Source organism: Bos grunniens, chromosome 9, assembly GCF_055505025.1.
Source record: "Bos grunniens cultivar Pamir isolate PY7600 chromosome 9, Bosgru_T2T1.0, whole genome shotgun sequence".
NCBI lineage: Eukaryota > Metazoa > Chordata > Mammalia > Artiodactyla > Bovidae > Bos > Bos grunniens.
The window spans coordinates 30,417,083-30,442,932 of record NC_141173.1 but is presented as its reverse complement, the minus strand read 5'-3'; the positions used below and the strand labels follow the sequence as shown (position 1 = coordinate 30,442,932).

The 25,850-nt window shown below is 37.9% G+C and overlaps 1 long non-coding RNA gene across 1 annotated transcript in view; it reads left to right on the top strand.

The window, feature by feature from the left end:
* The first annotated feature begins 216 nt into the window (after window positions 1-216).
* The window catches only part of LOC147365740 (uncharacterized), a 234,629-nt gene continuing 208,995 nt past the window's right edge, over window positions 217-25,850 (top strand). The window contains exon 1 of the long non-coding RNA XR_015132330.1: window positions 217-414. This is a non-coding gene — a long non-coding RNA (uncharacterized LOC147365740). The remainder of the gene's footprint in view (window positions 415-25,850) is intronic.

Below are 25,850 nucleotides of genomic sequence, written 5' to 3'. Positions count from 1 at the left end.
ACAGAATATACTCAGCTAAGGCTGCTTGGGAGTAATTATTAATTTCAAGATGGTCAATACCAAGATATGAGAGAACACCATGAAATGACTCAGCAGGCCTTGAATTTACTGTTTTACTTAGAAAAATAAATAAATAAAAGAGCACAGAAAGAACAGGAACAAGTGCTTTCTTGATAAGGTGGCCTCAAACACTATGCTCTGGTCTGTGAAGAATAATTTTTTTTTTCCTTTCCAAAGCGTCTCTTAAATACTTACAGTGCTCTTCTTTTCTTATGCACACATATCAATGGGAAATTCATACGTCGAAAAACAGGCTCCTTTGTGAGACCAAGAGTCAAACTTTTCACTCCAGTAAACGAGTGCTCAGAGGATGACCTTAAATTCACCACAGGCAGAGGAAGATAACTGAAAGCTGTAAGTATAGAAATAATCTATTTTTAGTTTCTACATGCCTTAGCATAATACACAACATGTTACTTTCTAGAATTTCTCATGCTAACAATACCACTTTTGCGGAATTGACTCCTATGTGATCTGTTGGCCCTGTTTGAATAGTATTGTGAAATACTGAATAATCACTTAATATCTCTAAGCACCAGTATGAACCTTGGGAATAATAATATCTATTTCACAGTGTTATTGTGGATATTAAATAAAATGATTGTCAAAATATTAAGCATATTGTTTGAAATGTAGTAGGCAGTGTTCATAGCGTTAGAAAACGAGACTTAGAAACCTAATGTCCTGTTGGCTTGTGGTTAGTTTCTCAGTCATATCTGACTCTTTGTGACCCTATGGACTGTAGCCCACCAGGCTCCTCTGTTCATGGGACTTCCCAGACAAGAGTAGTGGAGTGGTTTGTCATTTCTTCTCCAGGGGATCTTCCAGACAAGGGGTGGAACGCGCATCTCCTATATTGGCAGGTGGATTCTTTATCACTGCTGACTTGTCTTGCTTCTAATTTCTTCTAATTCAGTAGAGAGTCAAAAATATAATTTAATATTTTATCTCCATGAGAGTAAAGTCAAATAATCAAATGTCTCTGATAGCTTTCCATAAACTGTCTTCCTTACTTTTTGGGAAATTACCTAGATCAAGTCATTGATGTAGGAGTCCTTAGAGTCCAAAATAGTGAGATAATTTTGCAGGGAAGTCATTTTTAAAGAGAAATCAACATGAAAAAGAAAATAAATAAAATATATCTTAATTATAAAGCAAGCAGGAATAAATATAGATCATTTTAGACCCTGATTTATAGACATATGATGAGTGTTTGTAGGTGAGAAGTACATCAAAAGTATATAAAGGACAGAGTTTCTTTTCCATCACATAAGAAATATCAAGGCTGTTCCAACAGTCTTCTCATGACTAGAATCATAGTACAAAGCCAAACCAAAGAATATTCTACTCTAGGAATTATGCTTTATTTTCATCTCTCCTTTCCCTGAACTGTTACAATGAGGTGATGAGTTTCAGCTTGCCATGTGAAGGAGGTTGGGAGATGAGAGAAAGGAGAAAAAATTTATTTAAAAAGATGAGCTATTTGCAACAACATGAATAGACCCTGAGGGCATTATGCTAAATGAAATAATTCAGACAGAGAAAGACAAGTGGGCTATGATCTCACAAGAGGAATCTTGAAAAACAAAACAAAACCAAAACCAAACTTGTAGATACAGAGAGCAGACTGGTGGTTTCAGAGGGAGGTGGGAAAAATGGGGGAGGGGGGTCAAAGTTACAAACTTCCAGTTATAAAATAAATAAGCCTTGGGGATGTAATGTGCAGCATGGTGACTGTAGTTAATAATACAGTATTGCATGTTTGAAAGTTGCTGAGAGAGTAGATCTCTTTAAAAATATTTATTTGTTTTTGACTGTGCTGGCTCCTCATTGCTGTGCGGGCTTTCTCTAGTTGCGGTGAGCAGCGGTTACTCTCCAGTTGCAGTACGTGGGCTTCTCATTGCAGTGACTTCTCTTGCTGGGGAACACAGGCTCTAGGGCGTGCGGGCTTCAGTCGTTGTGGCTCATGGGCTCAGCAGTGGCAGTTGCCAGGCTTTAGGGCACAGGCTCAGTAGTTATGGTGTACTGGACGACTGGACGTAGTTGCTGCAAGGCATGTGAGGTCTTCCTGGAGCAGGGATCAAATCTGCATTGGCAGGCAGATTTTTAACCACTGAACCACCAGGAAATTCCGAATAGACTTTTTTTTTTTAAACAATATTTAACAGTTTCTTGAGTCCTGGAGAATAACTGGATAGTTAATTCCACACATTTTTGGTGAAGTCTTAAAGGATGAATGCATACGTGCTCATTCACTCAGCCATGTCTGATTCTTTATGACCATATGGACCATAGCCCACCAGGCTCTTCATGCCATGGTATTCTCCAGGCAAGAATACTGGAGTGGGTTGCCATGCCCTCCCCCAAGGTGTCTTCCTGACCCAGGAATCCAACCATGCCAAGAGTGGATCTTCAATGTTCTCATCATAAGGAAAAAAAGTGTTTGCAGCTTGTAAGGTGACAGGTGTTAACTAGACTTTGTGGTGATCATTTCACAATGTTTACATATTTCTAATCATTATGTTGTGTTCCTGAAACAATATAATGTTAGATGTCAGTTATATCCCAATTGAAAAAACAAAAACAAATCATTTCCTGATCAGCTATCTGATCACACCTTCAGCAGCTCAGCCCACTTCCCTATACTCACTTCTTTCTAGCTTTGTTGATTCTTCTCTGTGAAACACCATTTTCTGTGTGACCTTTGAGATGCTTATAGATGTCATGCGTGGAGCCTTCCTCCCTTGCAAATAGTCTCCCTTCCCCACTTATATTCATTGCCCACCACTGCAATAATCTTTTCAAATAGTCTCTCTCACACACACAAGAAAAAGTCCTGTTGGAAATCCTGGGTCAGTATCTGAATAAGGTAAAAAAGCATTAAAACTGTCCATGATGGCATTGATAACATTTGAAAAGATGCAAATCACCAGGTTGGTTCTGATCACTAGAAAACATCGGGCGCACTTCTGTGTGTGGCACTATACAGGGAACACTAAACAGAGATATCTAGCTACACGTGTACAATTCTAGGCTATTTTTGATGACAGCACTGTTAAGTCCAGGAAGCCAGAGTTCTGCTTGTTCAGGTGTGCCTGGTGTAGGAGGGGACTCAGGGAGTAAGTGACACCACCCTGTAAAGTTAGAAGCATGTCCAGGCATCCAGAAAGACTACCAGTTAGAGACTCGGATACTGATCAAAAGAAATCCGGAAGAAACAACTGCTGAGAAAGAGGCTGCTGAGGCTCTTTTCTAATCCATGTTTCAGAGGGCAGGTGACAAGTACCTCCTGCTCCTCTATGGGAAAGCAGAGTCTAGGATGTGTAACGTTCCTTAGGCACTGAACAGACAGTTTAAGAGATGCATATTTATCCATGCAAACAAACAAGGTAACCTCTTAAAAGATGCTATATAATTTGAAACATGTTGAAGACAGTTTTTGAAAGAATGTTTGATTTGATAAATTCTAACAAAAAAGGAGCACCTTTAAGTAGGGGAGAGGTAGAACAATGTTTTTTTTCTTTGTGTTCCCATGTTTCTCCAGGGTCACAGAAAAGTTGTCTTTTAAAGGAATACATCATAGCTTTTTCTATGACTTCTTACACTAAGATGGTACAATTACTTCTGAGGAGTCTCATAATAGAGACTCAAATACTAAGATAAAAATGAGTTTTTATTGCTACTTGTACCGAACTATGTAATGACAGTTACAACCCTAGTAAAGACAGCACGACAGAAGAGGCCCTTGTTAAAACATAGATAAAATGCCTGACTGTTCTTGAATACATGTATTCCATGATAGAAAAAGAAAATCGTGAATCGTTTTCTTATACAGGCATACTTTTTAACATTTAGAAAGGTCTGCTTTTTCTTTGTAAAATGTCAGTTTTTTAAATAATTGTAAAGCTGCTTTTTCATTGCTGGCACTCAATAATTTGCAGAGTCAAATAATTACCCAGTTTGATACTGCTTCTAGATCTAGGAAACAAAAGTTGCAAGTCATTCGTGTTCTAAGATGTTACAACTCTAAGAGCCTTGATAATTTTTTCCTAAAATTGAAACTGGTTAAAAAGTTTAGGAATAAGTTGGAAATTTGTAGATCAAATGACTAAAACAATTTAGGTGACCAGTGACTTTAGGTGCAGATGAAATGCAGGGTAGACCACCAGTACTCTGGGGCCAGTGTGCTAGGCAGGCGGTGCGCCTGCCAGTTCGAGAACCCCTTCTGAGAAAAGTGCCAAATACAGAATGAATCTTATGCCCATACGGCTATTTGGTAATGTGATTACCCACCACCTTGGTAGGTACTTTATCCAAGCTGGAGGTGACCCAGAAGTTGAGCTGGTTCAGTAAATGTGGGGTTATATCTTGGCCAGTGACTGTCTGACCCGGTCAACCCTTCAGCCTGCACTCCCGACTTGCTGAATCAGACACTGAATCAGCAATCTGTCTTAACAAGCACTCTAGGTGATTCTGACGCATGCTAAATTTGAGAACCACTGCTCTGGACTCTGAAGCACAGAGCAGGGGTATTTAATTCATTGTGGGTAGTCAGGAATGGCTTCTGGAGTGGACAGTCATTAATTGGGACAGAAATACAGCAGAGGGAGAAACTTGGAAAGAGTGTTCTTAAAAATGCAAGCAATTTAAGAAAAAGTATGATGGGAATTGTTCCATAAAAGATGTTCTGAAAATCGCATATAAAGCACAGACATGGAGGGAAAGACAGAAAGTTGTAGGTCAACTTGCTGTGAGCCTTGTGTACCTAATACAAACTCTTTGGCCTCTTTGATGAGCCACTTAAATATGGAGTCGATATTTTATAAAGAGGCCAGAGAAAACACTGCTATAAAAAGTAAGACATGGTAGAGTTATACAAGAGACAATAGACTCAATAGCACCTTAAGAGGTATAATTACCAGGGTTTGGCACTTGCTTGAAAGAAGCAGGCAGAGAATAATAGGATGACTACCAGCTTTCTAGAATGGGCGAGGAGAGGGCGGCACTGTTACCAAATGAGTTATGATCCGTAGGAGGACAGCGTGTACGTGTGTTCAGGCAGGTCGAGTTTGAGTTGCTACAGGACCACCAAGAGGACGTTGCTGTTCATTTCTAGATTGAATATTCACATTTAAGTCCTAAAGAAAAGCCAGGCTTAAGGTCGAGTAATACATATGGTTATTAAAACCAGAAGAATGGATAAACTTCCTCCAGGGTACAATGTGAAACTGTAGATGTTTTGTTTTCCTTAACTATTAATTCTAACCTCTTCATAATCTATACAAACAATTGATCCTTTTTTCAGAGAAATGCATTCACAGGTTAAAACTTTGCATACAATGCCTGGATCAAGGGCTTCTGAAAGCTCCTCCTGCCATGTCCAGGGATCCAAGTGGACGCTTGGATGTAAAATTTCATTTGCCTTAGCAATGGTGATTAAAATAGTACCAGCCCATAGTATATGTTGTGCTTAGTGGGCTTCCCTGATGGCTCAGCAGGTACAGAATCTGCCTGCAAGGCAGGAGACCTGGGTTCGATTGATATATTAGATAAGAGAATTAAGAAAATAAGTGCTTATTATTTCAGGTCTCCAACTGCTGCTGCTGCTAAGTCACTTCAGTCGTGTCCACCTCTGTGCGACCCCATAGACGGCAGCCCACCAGGCTCCCCCGTCCCTGGGATTCTCCAGGCAAGAACACTGGAGTGGGTTGCCATTTCCTTCTCCAATGCATGAAAGTGAAAAGTGAAAGTGAAGTCGCTCAGTCGTGTCCGACTCTTCGCAACCCCGTGGACTGCAGCCTACCAAGGCTCCCCCGTCCCTGGGATTTTCCAGGCAAGAGTACTGGAGTGGGGTGCCACTGCCTTCTCCAAAGGTCTCCAAAAACCAACGTAAATTCTCTCATTTTAATTTCTGTCTCTCATTTGCCTCTTTCTTTACTCTCTTCAGGAAACACATACTGTTCCCTTTAGGGAAGAACAAACAAAGTAAAGCAAAATAAGTCTTTCTGGCCTTGCAATCTATACCCCTTTGACCTGCATGCTGCCACTGGCTTTGTTTCTTACGTATCAAAATCCACTACAGAATCACCCACAGAATACTGGGGAAAAGCCATGGTCAAGTCATACTTTTTGAAGTCATAGTTTTGAAATATATGGCCTCAGCTTTTGTATCTTAACTTCCAGAGTCCAGTTTTCTCAGCTATAAGGGTTAATTATTTCTATTTTACAGAATAGCATCAAGATTAAATAATGTAGATTTTGCAGAGATATTAATCAGAGTGCTCTGGACACAGCAGATCTTCCCCTAGATCCTGATCAATGCGAGAGTCTGAGGGACATGTCTGTAAGGAATGACTAAGTATTATTAGGCTGCTAAACCATCCCAGGACTTTTAACTAGATGAAGGAAAAAAAAAAAAAAATTACCAGCTCTCTTCTCAGAGAACATGCTTGCCTGTGGTTGGAAGAAAATACTTTGATAAGCTGCAGTGGAGTGTGAGGTGAGATGCCTCCTACCCTCAAGGAGTATTTTGAATAAAAACAGATGGTCGTTAAACTGAGTCCCTGGGAGGGTGGGTTCAATTTAAAAGGGAGCTTTACTTTGTTCTGTAGGTTATGCAGAACTTGAGCCATCTCCCATCCCTGCCTGACTCTAACCTTCCCCATCCTGCCCCATGTAGCTCAGAGCCTCTTCTCTAAATAAAATTTAAATGTTTTTAAAATAGTCAATTAATATTCTGCAAATTTGATGACTACCTGCATCCCTGAATATTTGTTCCCGTATCTTAGTGTGGCTAAGATGGGGGTTAGTTGTGAGGGTACCATTAGGGTGTGTCACGCTTCTCAGAAGTCTTACTACATTTCAGAGCTAGGGTTTGCTCTAATTTTGTTTTGAATCTCAGCAGAATGGACACCATGTTCCTAGAAAATTACAAGTCTGAGGAAGCCTGTGGGGGCTGACACAAGACAGGGGCATGATATGGGTGTGCTAAGGTAGTCTTATTTGTGAGTGGTTCAATTTTTTTTTTCTGAGTATTATTTTTCCCTGAGAAAAAAGTTTCATAGTTTAAATTGTTTGAAAACTCACTAGAAAAATTTATGAAGTTTATTGCAGAAGAGATAAAACCGTGTTTCTCAATGTGTCTCCATGATTTCACACATCTATATTTCAGTTTTAGAATATTATTGACAGTTTTTCCCCTCCAGGGAAATTCAGCTCCTTTCTCCCCACTCCCCATTCCCATGTCTCATTTATTCTAGTTTCCTCTTCAATAAATAAATAATAAAATTCCACCTCTACTTTGAGATTATGTGGCAAATGGATGAAACTGCAAAGTGAAATGCCATGGTTTGCATTTTTGAAACTATGTTCTGATTTTTCATTAGCTTGTTTCTGTAGTTTATGGTTCCCTTTAAAGTAAGAGCGCTGACATTTTACCAGTTACGTTCATGTTCAACCTGTCCTCCCACTCGAGATCTAACCCCAGATTATGTCTGACCAACCCATTTGGCTGTGATGGAGGGACAGGTAGGGCATTTTACTCCCCATGTGGAAGTCCAGGCCCCCAGTGATATGCACAAGTGATATACAGAAACTTACATTTTGAGGATGACCAACAGATGTTAAAAAACAAGATATTTCTTGATTACTCTTTTTTAAAGTAAAGGTGAATATGTTTCGTCTTGGGAAAGGAGCATCGATAGGTTTCAAAACAGATTTACTACACTTATTACAGATTCACTACAAAAGATGACAGATCACTTAGTATAAAACGGAGCTTAAATCTTTGGTGATCAGAACATCATATCAGGGGAAATCTGTCCTGAAATGTGTACTATTAAGCTCTCTCACAAATCACTGTGAAGATGAGAGCTTCAAGGAAGATAAGACAAATTGTAAGAGATTGCCTATAAATTTACTACACTCTTACCCTTCAAAGTACCTTGAATTAACTTTAGAACTTTTTTGGATCAGTGCCTATGAAAATAGGTACCGTGGGCCAATATGCTCTCCTTTTAATGATGGAAGGCATATAATTTAGGGAAATAAAGGTGAATTCTAGAAGCTCTGTTTATTGGTTATTGGTCACAAACTTCCTATTTTATTAAAATTTGCTTGTAAGAAAAAGAGAAGCCACTCCAAAGGACAGATTTATTGCCCTAATGGAATCTCCTTTTATTTATTTATTTTTTATCCAAGTTAAATACTTTCTTGAATTTCCAAGGGTAAATGAATTTGGAGGTCTTGGTAAAAGGGGTCATGGTGAACAGTGATGGTCCATAGTGGTGAGGAAGGATGGGAAAAATAAAGGACAGAGAGCAAAATAAAAAAGTACTGTTGTTTTTAGCCAATTTATAAGAATTGGTGAAATTTTCTCTCAAGTACCATACATACACACAAATGCACTGCTCAACCAAGCAATCCAGTGGTTTCCATTAAAACTGGAAGTTAGAATCGTAGCTAATTGGCTATGTAAGCACATGAAATCAGAAAGGTTAATGGATTCCATAGTCATCAACCACTCTCCTGCTTTGGATCCCAGACCAGGGGGGCATGGTTTAAACATGTGAAATAAATACAGAGATTACATAATGCAGCTTTAAATTGTAGTCATTTTAAACAGACCACTGTTATTAAGTAAAATCCTGTGTGTGTGTATGAGTGTGTCTAAGGAGCATGTGGTTTGAGGAAGTATGATTTATGTGATCTGGGAAAATCCTTACATATGAATTCCGTCCCTCTTTATCAAGGAAATATCCTGATTGTGGCAGCTACCTGCTTAAGCTTTATTCTATTACTAGTCTCTGATCCGTATCTCTGTGCTGCTTGTCTGACATCCTAGCGTAGTAAATAATAACAGGAAACCATTAAAATAAGTGTTTATAGTTAAATCTTTGTTGGTCACCCAAGAGAGGTTTTGGTTGCTGTGTGGAAATAATTGTTTCTGTGGTACACTTTGAATATGACCAGAGCCTTTGTGAGACCTGCTGTACTGAATGTAGCCTTTTGTTCTAGGAGGAAAAGTCTCAGCTCACAGAACAGCCTGGATTGTCAAGAAAAGTTAGTAAAAGAACCTAGTTCTTCATTTCTCATTTCTCTGAACTGTCTCTTACAAAACTTATCAGTGCTATACATATTCAGGGAAATGTCTTAGTGAAAAAGAGTAGATATAAAGCTCCCCCAAAAGATCAGTGGTTATTAACAAAAGCATGGGTCAAATAAAATGGAATGACACTGAGGTACAAGTATCAGAAAATAGCAAGCTTCAGACTGTTGAAAGTTTCTTTTTGTCTTTTTAAAGTTACTATATATACAAAATAAAACTAAATTAGTCCTCTGTTCCTTGGTTTCAATAACAATAAAACAAAAGGGCATATTCTGGATTTGCCTTGGTTGCTATATTGTTTTTCAAGACTGAGAGTCTTCTAAAATGCAGTATTCCTAATTTTTCCAGAGGTTTGGACACTATATATTGGTTTCCAGAAATTTTATTATACTGTCAGTTCCATAAAATGCATGCCTTTTTTGAGATGGCTTGTTTACTACAACTTCAGGAATGCACATATTCCTGAAGTTGTAGTATGTACATATGTACATTGCTGTTTAGTTGCTAAGTCCCATCTTACTCTTTTGCAACCCCATGGACTGCAGTCTGTCAGGCTCCTCTGTCCATGTGATTTCCCAGGCAAGAATACTGGAGTAGGTTGCCATTTCCTTCTCCCTATATTTCTTTAACAAATGCTAATTTCAATACTTTATAATAAAGATACAAATATGCTAGTTTTTAACATTATAAAAATGATCAATTTTACATATATTCCTATGTGTATACCTATATATGTCTACAAATGTTCAATTTATAGTTTATGAATGACCATACTGTATTTTAGAATTTTCCTTGAAGTTTTATAATTTTGAATTTTGGATGTATTTTTTCATAGACAAAATTTTAGTGCTGTTTAACTCTTGAAAATCAGAACATCAAATCCTATTTAATCCAAAGTGCCCATGAAAAGGAGTATTAATAATGTCCTCTGACCTACAGGTGCTTTATCAAAAATGCATTTCTAGTTACAACTTAAGATTCAGGAACATGTTTTTGTGTATTCTCTTACTCCTGATGGTATCAACAGTTCAAAAGGTTGGGTGGGGTGGAAGGGGGCAAACACTGAAGCTGAATAATTTCCTATGTGTCTGTCTGCCATATTTCCAGACAAGTTCCTCCTTAATTTTCTATATTGGAATGGACTGGCATTTGGAAGCAAATTGAACCACAATATAGGAAATTTTAAGTTGATCTGTTCCAAGCTCTTGCTATCCATCCACCATTTATCCATATAATTAATGCCTTTTTTGAACTTTATGTTGTTTGTGCTTAGATTGTGAATCTTTCAAAAAATGCCCGTTGTTCAGTATATGAAAGAATTTCATCTCTCAAAGTGATTTCAACTTTCTTCTAGCCCTTACAGTTTTGGTTGCAGGAAGGTCTAAAATGAATTTGCCAACCTCTTGCATTTTGAAAGTTTAGAATGGGGGAAATGGATAGAAAGCTACCAAACAAAGAAGCATTCTGAAGTTGAAGTAAGTTCTAATGCAAAAATTATTCTTTCCAGCCCCCAGGATGAGGACAAATTGTAGTTAGACATTGCAGTGGAATAATTGCAAACATATTTCCTCTAAAACCGTTAAGTGGCTAAGATGGTTTTCCAACTAAATATTTAGTCATAAGCACAAGCTTTCAAATTCATGTGAGACCTCTGTGTCTTTATCTAATTACTGCTTAATAAAACTTACAGATTTGCTAAAAGTCTTTAAATGAATTTATTTTTTGATTTTTAAAGATGATTTTTTTCTGAAATTTTTGCTTGAGAATTGCTTAAAAGAACCAGTATTCCATGAAGCATAGTAGAATAAAATGAATTGATATTTTAAATAAAGAAACTTGCTTTTATATTCATGAAGCTACTTATACTATGGATTATTTTCACTTGCTTGAAATTCTGGCTTCCTTGATTTTCCCAGTGCAATACAATACAACCTTTCCTCGGTTCTCCTGCTACCTCTCTAGACTTCACTTTTGTTTGTTTTTGTTTGGTCTCTTTTGTTCTCACTTCTTTTGTTCCCTCAGCCTTCCCTCTTCTCTGTTTTCAATCTCTCCTTTTTTACGCCAACAGTTCAATTACCTCTGCTGAGATGATTTTGGAGCTTATGCGTCTAGTCTTCTCTCTTCTACATTTCTTCCCGTCTGCTTAAACTCTTCACTTAACTCTTTCACAAGCACCATAAACCTAACATATTCAGTACAAACTCATATAATTTTCTTTAAAAGCAATCCAGACTTTTCCTCATAGTTTTGCCGTTTCTACTAATAATAATACCATTTCCTCAGTCATCCAGACTCCTCAAGCGTTTCAGATGTCTCTTATTTTTTTCTAGTTCCTAAATCAGTCACCCAATTGCCACATCCATTCTCTCGCTTCCATTTCTTCTGCCCTTCCCTTATTTCAGCAGTCATTATAAACTGGATATGTAACAAAATTTAATTGTTACATATTAAACAATTAAATGACTCTACTTCCTGTCTGTCCCCACTCTGAAATACATCCTGCACACTCACAAATAAATCTTTCTAAATTGTAGCTTTAATTCTGTTGATTCTTACCCCAGGTCCTTAAGAGCTTACCATTTTATGTTTATTAAGTGCAATGTTCTCTTCCGGCCACTCAAGTCTATCCAGAAGTGGTCCTGCCACTCGTGCTTCCTCTCACAGGCATCTACACCGCAGTTGTGGTTGGCATTCCCGGGACAACCTGGGACTTCCTCTGTTTGTGCCTTCATGAGCGCTCTTCCTTTCATGGAGAATATCCTACCCTGTCATCAGTCCCAACTTATTAACTTACCACCTAGACTTCAAATGCGAGTCACGCACCCTAACCAGGGGACATTCCTTCTGTTTCTTGTATCTTTTTGCCTCACATCACGCTGTATGTGTCTGCTCTCAGGGGGTCCTTTTTGTTGTTGTTCAGTTACCAGGTAGTGTCCGACTCTTTGTGACCCGTGGACTGCAGCATGCCCGGCCTCCCTGTCACCGTCTCCCAGAGTTTGCCCAAGTTCATGTCCATTGAGCCAGTGATGCCATCCAACCATCTCATTCTCAGTAGGTCCCGCCTTATTCCACTTTGTACTTCAGCTATTTGAAGATCTGTTTATTTGAGTTTAACACATTTTTGATTACTCACATGTGAAATACAATGAAACGTGCCCATTACAGGGGAAGGTCTCTGAAGAAAGGGACTGCCTTATTCATATTTGTCTTTTATGTAGCACATGGCAGGTGCCTAGGCAGTAGTAGATGTCTTAATTACCACTGGCTTTTCTGAGCTGTGAAAAGAAGACACCAATAACATTTAGTACATCCACATTTATACATATATTTGCTCAGCAGTTGAGATATTTTAGAAAATATTCCAAAATGTAAGTTCTTAGGAATATTGTCTTTCAGAATCTAGTAAGTTAAGATGGTTCATTTTCTTTCTTTTTTGTTCAGTAAAATGGAAATAAAACTGATCTTGCTATTTATATCCAGGAATAATTTATGCCTCTGTATGCAGAGACTTGTGAAAATACAAAAGAGATTATTATTATTATTATTATTTTGCTCTTTATATTTGTCTTAGATTAGATCAGTTCAGTTCAGTTCAGCTCAGTTGCTCAGTCGTGTCCGACTCTTTGTGACCCCATGAACTGCAGCACGCCAGGCCTCCCTGTCCATCACCAACTCCCGGAGTTCACTCAGACTCACGTCCATCGAGTCAGTGATGCCATCCAGCCATCTCATCCTCTGTCGTCCCCTTCTCCTCCTGCCCCCAATCCCTCCCAGCATCAGAGTCTTTTCCAATGAGTCAACTCTTCGCATGAGGTGGCCAAAGTACTGGACTTTCAGCTTTAGCATCAGTCCTTCCAAAGAAATCCTAGGGCTGATCTCCTTCAGAATGGACTGGTTGGATCTCCTTGCAGTCCAAGGGATTCCCAAGAGTCTTCTCCAACACCACAGTTCAAAAGCATCAATTCTTTGGCACTCAGCCTTCTTCACAGTCCAACTCTCACATCCATACATGACCACAGGAAAAACCATAGCCTTGACTAGATGGATCTTTGTTGGCAAAGTAATATCTCTGCTTTTGAATATGCTATCTAGGTTGGTCATAACTTTCCTTCCAAGGAGTAGGCATCTTTTAATTTCACTTGGCCTCATTTTCTTATTTACAAATTAGGGAATAATATCAACTTCAGGACTTCCCTGGTGGTTTAGCAGTAAAGAATCCGCCTGCAATGCAGGAGATGCAGGTTTGATCCCTAGGTCAGGAAGATCCCCTGGAGGAGGAAATGGCAACCCACTCCAGTATTCTTTCCTGGAGAATCCCATGGACAGAGGAGCCTGGCAGGCTACAGTCCCTAGGATCACAAAGGTTCAGACACGACTGAAGCGACTGAGCTCGCATGCACATTACCAGCTTCACATGGTAGTTGTGAGAATTACTTGAATTAATGCATGTAAAGCACTGAGAACAGTCTGGCATAGAGGAAACACCTGATAGCATTTAGCTCATATTATGATCAGTTACAAGCAAGGCTGCTGCTTTCACAGGAAGCACTCCCAGAGCAGCTGGAATGGATGCATCTGGAGCAGGTACAGACTTTCCCTGCACACGTATCTTTGTCTAACTCCCCCTTGGATGCTACATATCTGGGTAATTGGAACTAAAGTAAACTGTGCCTGTTTCCTCTCTTTCACCTAATATATCCATCACCACTCTGAGAAAACGTGACCATCTATGTCTAGATGGGGAAGTCTCATGCCTTTCTGTTTTATGTTGTAGTGAATCAGATTCTATATTGATTGCTTATTTAAGACTATAGTGTGTTAGTTTCATAAAATGTAAGCTTCATAAGAAGAAGGGACTGAGTCTGATTTATCACTGTACTTCAGCCATGACATGCTGCCTTGTGTATTGTAGGTAGGTGCTCAAATTCTTGAATGAATGTAGTTAAATGACTAAGATGATTTTTTTTCTGACCTTTAGAAGATATCCTATACATGAACTCCTTCTCTTGAGGGCAATTAAGCTACAGCTTTTATTACAAATATAAATTACCCCTTATTCTGTATTAATAGCTTCTTTGCAATGGCCTAGTGAAATATTTCTATTTATTTTTATGTGAACCCTCAGTATAAGAAATTGGGTGTAAAATCTTGTTAATATATAACAGTGTTAGAAACATTCCATGTCACCTACTTGAAAATCATCTAATAAGATTAAATAATATTTAGCAGGTGCTTACTATGTGCCAGACACTGTTCTAAATCTAAATGTTTTAAACAATAAAATATGCATTTTCCTATGTGTAACGTGATATCATGGATTGAATCTTGGAATGGAAAAAAGACATTAGTGGAAAAACTGGTGAAATATGAATAATGTCTGGAATTTGGTTAATTGCAACATACCAATGTTGGTTTCTCAGATTTTGACAAATATACCGTGGAATGTAAAAGGATAGTATTAGAGGAAACTGGATAAGGATTATACAGGAACTTTCTGTATACTCTTTGCAACTTTGCTTGTATATCTAAAATTATTAAAAAATAAAAAGTTTATTAATATATGTATTCATTTGTTTAACCAAAGCAAGACTATGATACAAGTATCATTGTTAATCTGATTTTACAAGCAGAATCTTGAAATAATAGAAGCATCTCACTCTAGGTTGAATACTCTTAACCAGTACACATTCCTTTATCTCTCGATTCCAATGATCATGAAGTCAGGTAGTAGATGTAACCACAATTCAGTTGATAATTCTATCTTCCAAGGCTCTGGTGTACTGTGTGGGGGTGGGGGGTGGGGGATGTGTGTCTGCGTCTGTTTTGTGTTACAATGATACTCTTTAAGAAGCTTGGGCTGTGTACTGTTGATTTTCTGATTTCAAAATACTGTACCATCACTGATTATCCACTGCCGTGATTTACAAATTCCAAATCAGGTTCATTTTAATGGGTTCTCATGGTCGTGCCTGAAATTCACGTATCCCAGGCTGAGATGCTGAACTCTGTGGTCACTTGGGTTTGTGAGGAGTGCCACTATCATAGTTCCCTATACTGGAACATATTCCACCACCTTCCATGGAGGTCAAGTCTGTACAAGTGCTACATGTACAACTTCCATGGTTCTTCTGTCAAACTATTAATATAATACACAGAGCTGCTGCAAAGAACTGAAATAATATTCAGAGAAGGAAAACATACTAAAAAGCAAGAGCATTCCAGAAAAGGTAAAAAAAAAATCACTCAGAAACTATAACGTCTATGACCAGAAGTTTAAGCTTAAAGGTTGCTAACATGTTCCAAATAATCTTATTGTACACAGCAGTCAAAAACCTCTTTATTCTTTAATGGGTATTTCTAGCTGCTTTCTGACACCCTTGAAAACTTTATGTCTTGCCTGCACAGCTGCAAGTATGACCACAAGTATGACTTCTTTTTCTCATTATATTGACTACCTATTTGTAGCAATATCCTTTATTGTTTCCTTAACCACAAACAGCACTGAGGGAGAAAGAAAGTCTTGGTTCTCTTATTTATTTCAGCATGGCAGATGAAAACATGTGGGGGAGGTGATCAAACAGGAAGGGAAGGCTTTTTTCCCTTCACTCTGATTCTACTTTTTCAAGGCACACTTTGCACTTTTTTTTTTTTGGTTTTGGTTTGTATTTTAATTCAGCCAATGAACATCCACATGATTTGCAATGTGTTGGAGAAAATGAAATTATTTATGTTTAAAAAAATCTGTGTGGGAGTTCAAAATTTCTCTAAGAAGAGAGCGTTATTTCTCCATTGATTCAGACTATTGATGAAAACATTTGACCCATTCCTACTGGACTTATTTTTCTTCTGGAAATGCTTCTTATTTTTACCTAGAAGATGTAAAAACAGGTACTTAAGTCCCATAACATTTCATTTGTTCCTAAAAAAGTATATTCTTGTTGTATCTTTAATTTATTCTCTTTTTGGGCAAATTGTTGAACAATTTCTGAACCTAGATATTGGGAGTTATGTTTTCCTTTTGGTTCAGTATCAGTATGGCTGAGAAACGTTTTTTTAAAAAAAAACAACTAAAATTATACAGAGATTCATTGGAAGTCAGTCACCATTGGGTATAATGTGCAAAGAAAACTCAAATAGTGGCAGATCTAATTTATCCCAAGCTTAGGGTGAGGTCTACTGCTTCTGTAACACCATGGCCACCAGGGGCCTTTCCTCTTGTTCTTTCCTCACCTCTCCTTCCTTTCCCTTCCCCACCTTCCTTCTTCCTTTTCTGCACACATGCTCAGAAGGCTGGCTGCAGTACAGAACAGAAAAGTGATTTTCCATTTACTTTTGCTCTCTATGTATTTTTTCTTCTCTGACAACGGAAGTACTAAAGATACCTCATATTATCCAATATAGTTTTGAATTTTTGTTTTCTGCAGGATAACATTATTGGTTCGTTTGTTGTTCAGTCCCTCACTAGTTGTGTCTGACTCTTTTTGACCCCAGGAACTGCTGCGAGCCAGGCTTCCTGTCCTTTACTATTTCCCTGAATTTGCTCAAACTCATGTCCATAGAGTCAGTGATGCCATCCAGTCATCTCTCACCCTCTGTCATCCCCTTCTTCTCTTGCCCTCAATCTTTCCCAGTACCCGCCCCCCACCCTTTTTTTTGAACACTGATGGGCTGAAAGTTCACAGAAATGTAAGTATCTTGAATAAATACACTGTGTACTTTTTTCTCTTTCAGCACTTAGTACACTATTTTATTCACACTGTGCCCTTAGTATACCACTTAATTCACATGTACAGATGTGTATTGCCTATAGTTACCATCACAGTCCATACCAGCCTGAAAAATATACTGAAAATAGTCTACTTTTCCACAGGCCCAGTTAACTTACATTATTATATTGAAGGTGTGTGCTCCTGAGAGCTTATCTTTGACCTTACACTTCTAAGCCCAACCTGTTTTTCACAGCTATGCTTGAATCCCGTGAAATGTCACTGGCCCATCCCAGATTTTGTCTCCTTTCACTTTACTCCTTCCTTCTATTCTCTGAATCTTGGATGTACACTTTAATGCCAATCTTTTAGCATGTCACATTATTGTTAATATATTAGTATCCTATATAGTACAGACACAAAAATCCTTAGGTACTTTTCATACCAAACTAGATCTTGAGTTTCCATGGTGACTTTATGTGTACCAGTGTTCTCTATTCTCTAATAGTGGAAAGTATCAATATAATGTGGTTGATAATTATAAGCCTTCTGTTGATAGGGGCAAATTAAGAAATTACATACTACTTGTTTTCCTGTAAGTTAACTTAGGATAGTTTAAATAACTCATACAACATTGACTTAAATTCAAAATTATTTTGTAAAGATTGATTGGAACCCTGAACAATGGATAGAAACTGGCTCTAGTGCCCCTAAGTAGTTGACTCTCAGGAAAACAGGAATCAGGAAGAATGAAGGGCTTTTCCATCAAGGGCTTTCAGAGGGGATCAATGGTTATCTGAGTAGGGTTATGATGCCAGAGTGGTGCAGTCTGAGGCTGATAAGAAACCTCTGCTTGGCAAATTAAAGTGAATCAGCCAAATGTTGGCATTATCTCTTGAAGGTGAAAAATACTCAGAGTCTCAGGGTCAAATTAAAGACGGAACTGTTTTTTCTTTTGTCATCCTTTTTTAAAAATTTATTTATTTTTAAATTGAAAGATAATTGCTTTACAGAATTTTGTTGTCTTCTGTCAAACATCAACATAATCAGCCATAGGTATACATTTGTCTCCTCCCTCTTGAACCTCCTGCCCATCCCCCTCCCAAGACTCAACTCTTGATAGATTAAGGTGAAGAAGTTTCAGATTTGAGTAGAACATGGTTTCACAACTCATATGCCATTCTCACTTAAGTGTGAATAGTTTGAGCAAAGGATTCTGGATATCTGAGTCGTGACCAGAAAGTAAAGAAAGAAAGGTATATACAGCTTCAGAAACATTATCACTGTCATAATAAACCACTGGACTTGATGTTTATGCTTTTCCAGACACTAAGAGCTGCATTAATATGGTCCAGGAAGGATGATCTCAAATTCAGATTAGAATACTCAAAGCAGTAAACAAGCAGATATTACATTCTGTAGCATAAAAGAGATATTTGCAATGTTGTTACTGAAGGTTAATAATTTGAGTGAGAATGACCCTGCACAAGAAAGTTAATATATTCTTCAAGGATTTTATTCTAAATTGTAGTTGTAGTCCTCTGAGAAGGCAAAGTAAAGTGTTTTGTTACTACACTTGCCTTCAAATATTGACAAATGTGACCTAGTATTATTCCTTATGCCAGATAAAGAAAGATCAAATTTTGGTTACGTATCTAGAGAACTTCAAAACTCACATGGATTGTACATCTTCAGAATTACTTTAGTATCTCATTGCCTATTAAAGGGAAAAAAAGACCAAATGCTGCTTCTCATACATTCATAACTGATAGCCATTATCAAAAAGGAAAGAGAAAGAAAACTGACTAAATCATACGTCTACATTCCATATCATTTACTCTGTTATCAAATTAGCTGAAATGAGATACCTGGCTAGTTCATGGACATTTCCTAGGCAACCATCATTCTTTATTTTAAATTGTACCAAGGTCTTTGAATTCTTAAGATACACTACAAAGAATCAAATGCAAGTCTAGGATAAAGAAAAAGAAAACAACTTTTGATGTTTTTACCCAAACTTGACATTGCATAATATTTTGAGGCAAAGAGGTACAAATAATCATTCCCCAAATAGATACGAGTATGTGTGTACGTGGAGGGACTTTGTGGGTAAGAAAGAAAGGGTGGAGAGAGGAACAAACTGCTCGTTTTAGTTGCTTGTTTCCTCGTTTAAAAAGTAGTTCTTATGTTTTGTGTCCATAAACCTTTACTTTGGTTCTTCAAAATCACAAAGAGTCATGAAATCTATTCTTTCTAGTCTCATTTGACAAATATTTTCTATTGAACTCTTTGCCTTCATTGTAGGGGTCACTTAACTGAGATAGTCCCTTGGCAGGAAAAAAAAATATGAGGTGCATTTTATTTCCATACTTCTTGGCATCCTGCATCATCTTCTAACTGTTTCTTCAGAATTTTTTCTTCTTTAGTTTATATCCCTATATTCTATCACTGTATATGTACAAATTACTATAATACCTATTGTGCAAAAGAGATGGTTACACTTTTGTTTAGTAGGTCCACAAATTCTTCTCTTGGGAAGAATATTCCAAAACTCTCTCTCTCTGTCTATATACACACACACATAATTTACATGAAAAGAACTTACATTATGTTACCTTGCAAGCTTATGATAACCAACATTTTAGTTCAAAATTGAGTTCCAGATACCTCAATTATTTCTTTTTTTCTAACTGTGGTTAGAAAACTTAACATGACATTTTTAAGTGTTTCATACATTGTTGTTAAGTATAGGTATGATATCATAGACTGCTGCTGCTGCTGCTGCTAAGTCGCTTCAGTTGTGTCCGACTCTGTGCGACCCCATAGACGGCAGCCCACCAGGCTCCCCCGTCCCTGGGATTCTCCAGGCAAGAACACTGGAGTGGTTGCCATTTCCTTCCCCAATGCATGAGAGTGAAAAGTGGGTTGCCATTTCCTTCTCCAGTGCATGAAAGTGAAAAGTGAAAGTGAAGTCACTCAGTCATGTCCGACTCTTAGCGACCCCATGGACTATAGCCTACCAGGGTCCTCCGTCCTCTTTCCAGGCAAGAGTACTGGAGTGGGGTGCCATTGCCTTCTCCTATATCATAGACTAGATCTCTGAAATTATTCATCTTGTAAGACTGAAACTTTATACCTGTTGAACAACGCCATATTTTCCTCTCTCCCTTGCCCCTGGCAATTACCATGCAACTCTGCTTATATTTGACTAGCTACTTCATATAAGTGGAATCATGCAGTATTTGTCCTTCTGTGACTGGCTTATTTAGCTTGACACAGTCTTTTCAAGGTTCATCCATGCTGTCATGTATGGAAGAATTCCCTTCTTCTTTTCAATCTGTATAATATCCCGTTGCATGTATATACCACATTTTCTTTATCCAATCATCTGTTAATGGACATTTGGGTTGTTTTCACCTCTTGGCTGTTGTGAATAGAGCTGCAGTGAACACAGGAGTACAAACATTTCTTTGGAAACCTGATTTCAATTCTTTTAGATAAATACCCGGAAGTGGGATTGCTGAATCATATAATAGTTTTAGTTTTAATTATATTAGGAAGCTCCTTACTGTTTTCCATAACAAATGTACTATTTTACATTCTCACCAAAAGTATACAGTGGTTCCAATTTCTTCACATCCTAGTCAACACTTGTTATGTAATTTTTTAAAAAAATTTTTATTATTATTATTATTTTTTACTTTACAATATTGTATTGGTTTTGCCATACATCAACATGCATCCGCCACGGGTGTACACGTGTTCCCCATCCTGAAACCACACCCCCCCCCCACCGCACCCCCCTTCCCATACCATCCCTCTGGGTCATCCCAGTGCACCAGCCCCAAGCTTCCCGTATCCTGCATCGAACCTAGACTGGCGATTCGTTTCTTATATGATATTATACATGTTTTAATGCCATTCTCCCAAATCATTCCCCCCCCCTCTCTCCCACAGAGTCCAAAAGACTGTTCTATACATCGGTGTCTTTTTAGCTGTCTCACATACAGGGTTGTCGTTACCATCTTTCTAAATTCCATATATATGCATTAGTATACTGTATTGGTGTTTTTCTTTCTGGCTTACTTCACTCTGTGTAATAGGCTCCAGTTTCATCCACCTCATTAGAACTGATTCCCTAACAGTTGTGAGGCTATATCTCATTGTGGTTTTGACTGTACATTTCCTTAACAGTTATCGTCTTCCTTAACAATGAGAATCTTTTCACGTATCTGTTGGCTATTTGCACATTTTCTTTGGAGAAATATGTATTCAGATCCTTTGTTCATTTTTAAATTAGAGTCATTTGTTGTTGTTGGTGTTAGTGTGTACATTTTGGTTTTTGTTTTTTGCTATATGTGTTTTCCTTATATATTTTGAATATAATCCTCTGATCAGATATATGGTTTGAATATATATTCTCCCATTCCTTAGGTGGTCTCCTCACTCTACTGATTGTTCCCTTTGCTGTGTGGAAGGTTTTCGGCTTGAGGTAGCTCTACTTGTCTATTTTTGCTTTTGTTGTGTATGCTTTTGGTGTCATTGCCAAGAAAAATATCAAGATTTTACTCTTTGTTCTCTTCTAGGAGTTTTAGAGTTTCATGTTTAAGTCCTTAACTCATTTGGAGTTGATTTTTCTGTATGGTGTGAAATAAAGGTCCAATTTAATTCTTTTGCATATGAATTTCCAGTTTTCCCATTGTATATTCTTGGTAATCTAGTTAAAGACTAGTTTATTGTATATGGATGAGTTTATTTCTGGTCTCTCTGTTCTGTTTAATTGGACTATATATCTGTCTTTATGCCCATACCACACTGTTTTAATTACTTCAGCTTTGGGAAGAGACAGAGTATACAGTACTGAGATGGAGATTAGGAATAAAGTCTAGGACTGATCAAACTCAGTCTTTCCATATGCCTGGTTTATCTTACTAAATTGTCAGTTTTATTTGAATAAAAGATCTAAACGGAGCTGCAGAGGAAGTAAAGACCCTCTTGCCTGCTTCCTTGGTGGGCATACATTTAATAAATGTACTCTAGGCAGCTAATATTTTAGTTATATGCACACTGCTTAGGGGAGGGTTGGGACCAAGGTATAACCTCTGTTATTATTCACAAATATTACAAGGATCTCAGCTTTTGTTCTCAGTTCAGTTCAGTCGCTCAGTCAAGTCCAACTCTTTGCGACCCCATGGACTGCAGCACACCAGGCTTTCCTGTCCATCATCAACTCCTGGAGCTTGCTCAAACTCATGTCCATTGAGTTGGTGATGCCATCCAACCATCTTATCCTCTGTCGTCCCCTTCGCCTCCTGCCTTCAATCTTTCCCAGCATCAGGGTCTTTTTCAGTGAGTCAGTTCTTTGCATCAGGTGGCCAAAGTGTTAGAGTTTCAGCTTCAGCATCAGTCCTTCCAATGAATATTCAGGACTGATTTCCTTTAGGATTACCTGGTTTGATCTCTTTGCAATCCAAGGAACTCTTAAGAGTCTTCTCTAACACCACAATTCAAAAGCATCAGTTCTTCAGCACTCAGCTTTCTTTATAGTCCAATTCTCACATCCATACATGACTACTGGAAAAACCATAGCTTTGGCCAGATGGACCTTTGTTGGCTTTTGTTCTATCAACATATAAATTAGTTCGTACTTGAGGTAAGATAATTTTATTTCATGAGAAGGGAGTCTTGGCTTCAAGTACATATAAATTTTATTGTTGTTTTTCTTGACTACAAAATCTTTGAACTTGTGCTTCCTAAAAGCACACTGGAAAACTGAAGACTCCAGAGAGAATTATTTTCTCTCTTCCATACTAGTCAATCCCATTTTACCAACCAGGGAAACTACAAGTTATCATGGTTCTGAAACTGGCAGACTGATGTTCCCTTGAATGCTTGACATTCCACATCAATAAGTAGAAAGGGGGATTGAAAGAAAAAAAAAAAGTCTTTTCTGCTGGGAGTATGATAGAAATGTTAGAATTCTTTCCAAAAGAAGAAATCCAAATCCACAACAGCACATTGTTTGCGTGTTTTTCTAAGCTGGATTTTCAGCCTTGAAGACTTTCACGCAGTGCCTCCTGCCAGAATATGACATACACCACTGGGACTGAAACTAGCACCTGTGAGAAGCAAACCATGACCATTAAAATATCCAGTCCCTGGGTGGGACCAAAAAAAAGAGAGAAAGCTGTTTCATTGAGATTGTGCCAGGAAAAGGCTACAGTTGAGCTGGCACTGCAGCCATGGCCAGAAAGCAGTTTGACAGGCACTTGGAATTCATAGCATTGCATTGACCCTTAAACACAGCTATGCTGAACTAGATCATATATATGGTTCCATTTGATTGGTGCGTCTTATGTACATGGCATTATGCTTACTTTGATTACTGCACATGTTGTCCTAATATTGCAAGCTCCCCTTGGCTTGTCTCTCTACCCTCTAGACCCATAATATAAGTGAATGAAGTGAGGTCAGGTTTAAGAAAAGTTAGTCAATATTGCTTGTCTCCACTTCTTGTAGAGGCATGATACATGATGCAATTAACACTTGGCCACACCTTGGCAATAGCAAGGACTGGAACAAAATGAAGAGAGCTTATCCCACCCAGGGGAGTGGCAGTCACTCAGCCCTACTTGAGTGTTGCCACACAGGATCTGGGTCCTGGTGATAACATATACTCTACATTCTCAAGAAAAGCTGAATGTGGAATCGCTTATATGTCAATGCAATCTGTATGCTCTTCAAAGGCAGAAACCATATGTTTTATCTTTCAGTTCCAAGTAGTGCCCTTACACAGTAGATCAATAGGTCTTCCCCTCTTTCATACTGTTTTACTAAATTAAAGTGAACTAGGGCCTGTGTATTTTATAGACATGCATGTGATACACACACACATATATATATATACGAGGTGGCCATATGGTAGTACTTTGCTCATATGTTCTATATGAATGAAAAAGACCTTTGTGTTAAATAGGATAAAATAGGTATTGCAAAGAGAAAACTGATGAGAAATTTATGGAAACGTTTGATCCTACAGAGTTTTAAGCTTTTCTACCTGTATTCATCACATCTCAGAGTATGAAGAAAACATTTTAAACAATTATTAAACTACTTAACAAATATTTTTAATGAATGAATGAAATAAATATATCTAGACTGCTGAATATATTTAGACACATTACAAAAGTGGTTACAAAATGATTCCAAGGACATGTGCCAGCTTGTAGATATTTTTACTGACCTGTGGATAAATGAAAAAATATAGACAATTATAGTATATGGAATTTATTTATTTATTTGTGTCTGGGTGTATATGCATGCACAAATTTCACCTTTTTTTTAAGGGACTAATTTTTTGAGATACTTGTTCTTTCTAGTTTTTGAATAATAAAATTAATACATTATGGTAATAGTATATATTAATGCTTGTCCGTTTTGTTGAATATCTCTTTTGTCAAAATAAAAGACCATTAACTCTGGTCATTCCCAAAAATTTTACTTAAAATTTTTCTTGATTTAAGAAACCCAGGGATTTCCCTTGTGGTCCAGTGATTAAGACTGCACTTCCAGTGTAGAGGGTGTGGGTTCTATCCCTGGTTGGGAAACTAAGATCCCACATGATGCACAGCCAAAAGATTAAAAAAAAATCCGAAACTATGGGAACCACTGTAACCACTGTATTAGGAGCTCTCTAGAGACCCTAATACTCATCTCTTTTTCATTCCACATGTTTATTTGTGATTGGGTTACAGTTAATATGACACCAGGTTGGTAAGTGGATAAAGGTTCAAATTATATGGAATGACAGAATGAGAATCTATAAAAGCCTTGGTAGTTTGGAAAGCGGACCACACTTTACAGGATGAATTTTTAACATGAACAAATGCTGCATTATGCATTGAAGAATTGAGGACCCCAAGCTGACTACATGGTTATGCAATGGGAGCCGAGCCAGCCCAGTGTTAGATCTAGGAACCATTAATACGACTATTCAAAAATTGTCCTGTTCAGCTCTGCCTTTGCCAGAAGATACCTGGATATTGCATATGAGTCTAGATGTCACTTTCAGGAAGGATGCTTTGAGCAAATTAATGCTCATTCTGTGAAACTGAAGGAAGCAAAGAATCTAATCCATACCAGATTAAGAATAAAATTTAGGATTTGTGGCTTGAAGAAACAGGTCGAGGAAGATTATTATCAACATCAAACACTTGCAGGTATATAGATTTTGTTCATGACAAGAAGAGTAGAATTAAGAACAATGGGCTATGCTATGGGAGACAAACTCTGGTTTGATGTAAGGAAGTGTTTTGCTAGAAAAGTAGTGGTAGAAAAAGGACAGCTTTGGCAGTGGACACCCCCACTAACACTGGACTATAATGAGGTCTTTGCTAGTCGTGGAACTAGATAATTTGACCCACAGTTTACCCTGGAAGCCATGTGTTAACATGCCCACTTATTTCATCTGTGCCACAGACGAACATGTGGGTTACTGTCTGAGTCATGTGGAGGATTGCAATTAGTTAACTTCATCTCTACTGCCTGTGGGATGTGTAGTTAGTCACCTCACATCTGGGAGCCTCAGCGTCTCATCTGTAAAATGAGAGTGTAGAGTTCAGCCACATTGCTTTTATTTTCTATTGCTGCTCTAATACATTATCATGAACTTAGGGGCTTAATATAACATAAATTTTGTATCTTACAGAAGTCTGAAATGAGCCTCAGTGGACTAAAATCAAGGTGTCAGCAGGGCTGGATTTCTTCTGGAGGCTCAGGGAAGAATCACTTTTAGCCTTTTCCAGCTTTTAGAGCTACCCACATTCCTTGACTCATGACTCCTTTCCATCTTCAAGGCCAGTAATGTTGAGTCAAATCTTTTTCATGTTGCATCACTCTGACACTCACTCTTCTGCTTCTTTTTCCCATTTAAGGACTATTATGATTACATTGGAAATACCTAGGTAATCTTTATATAT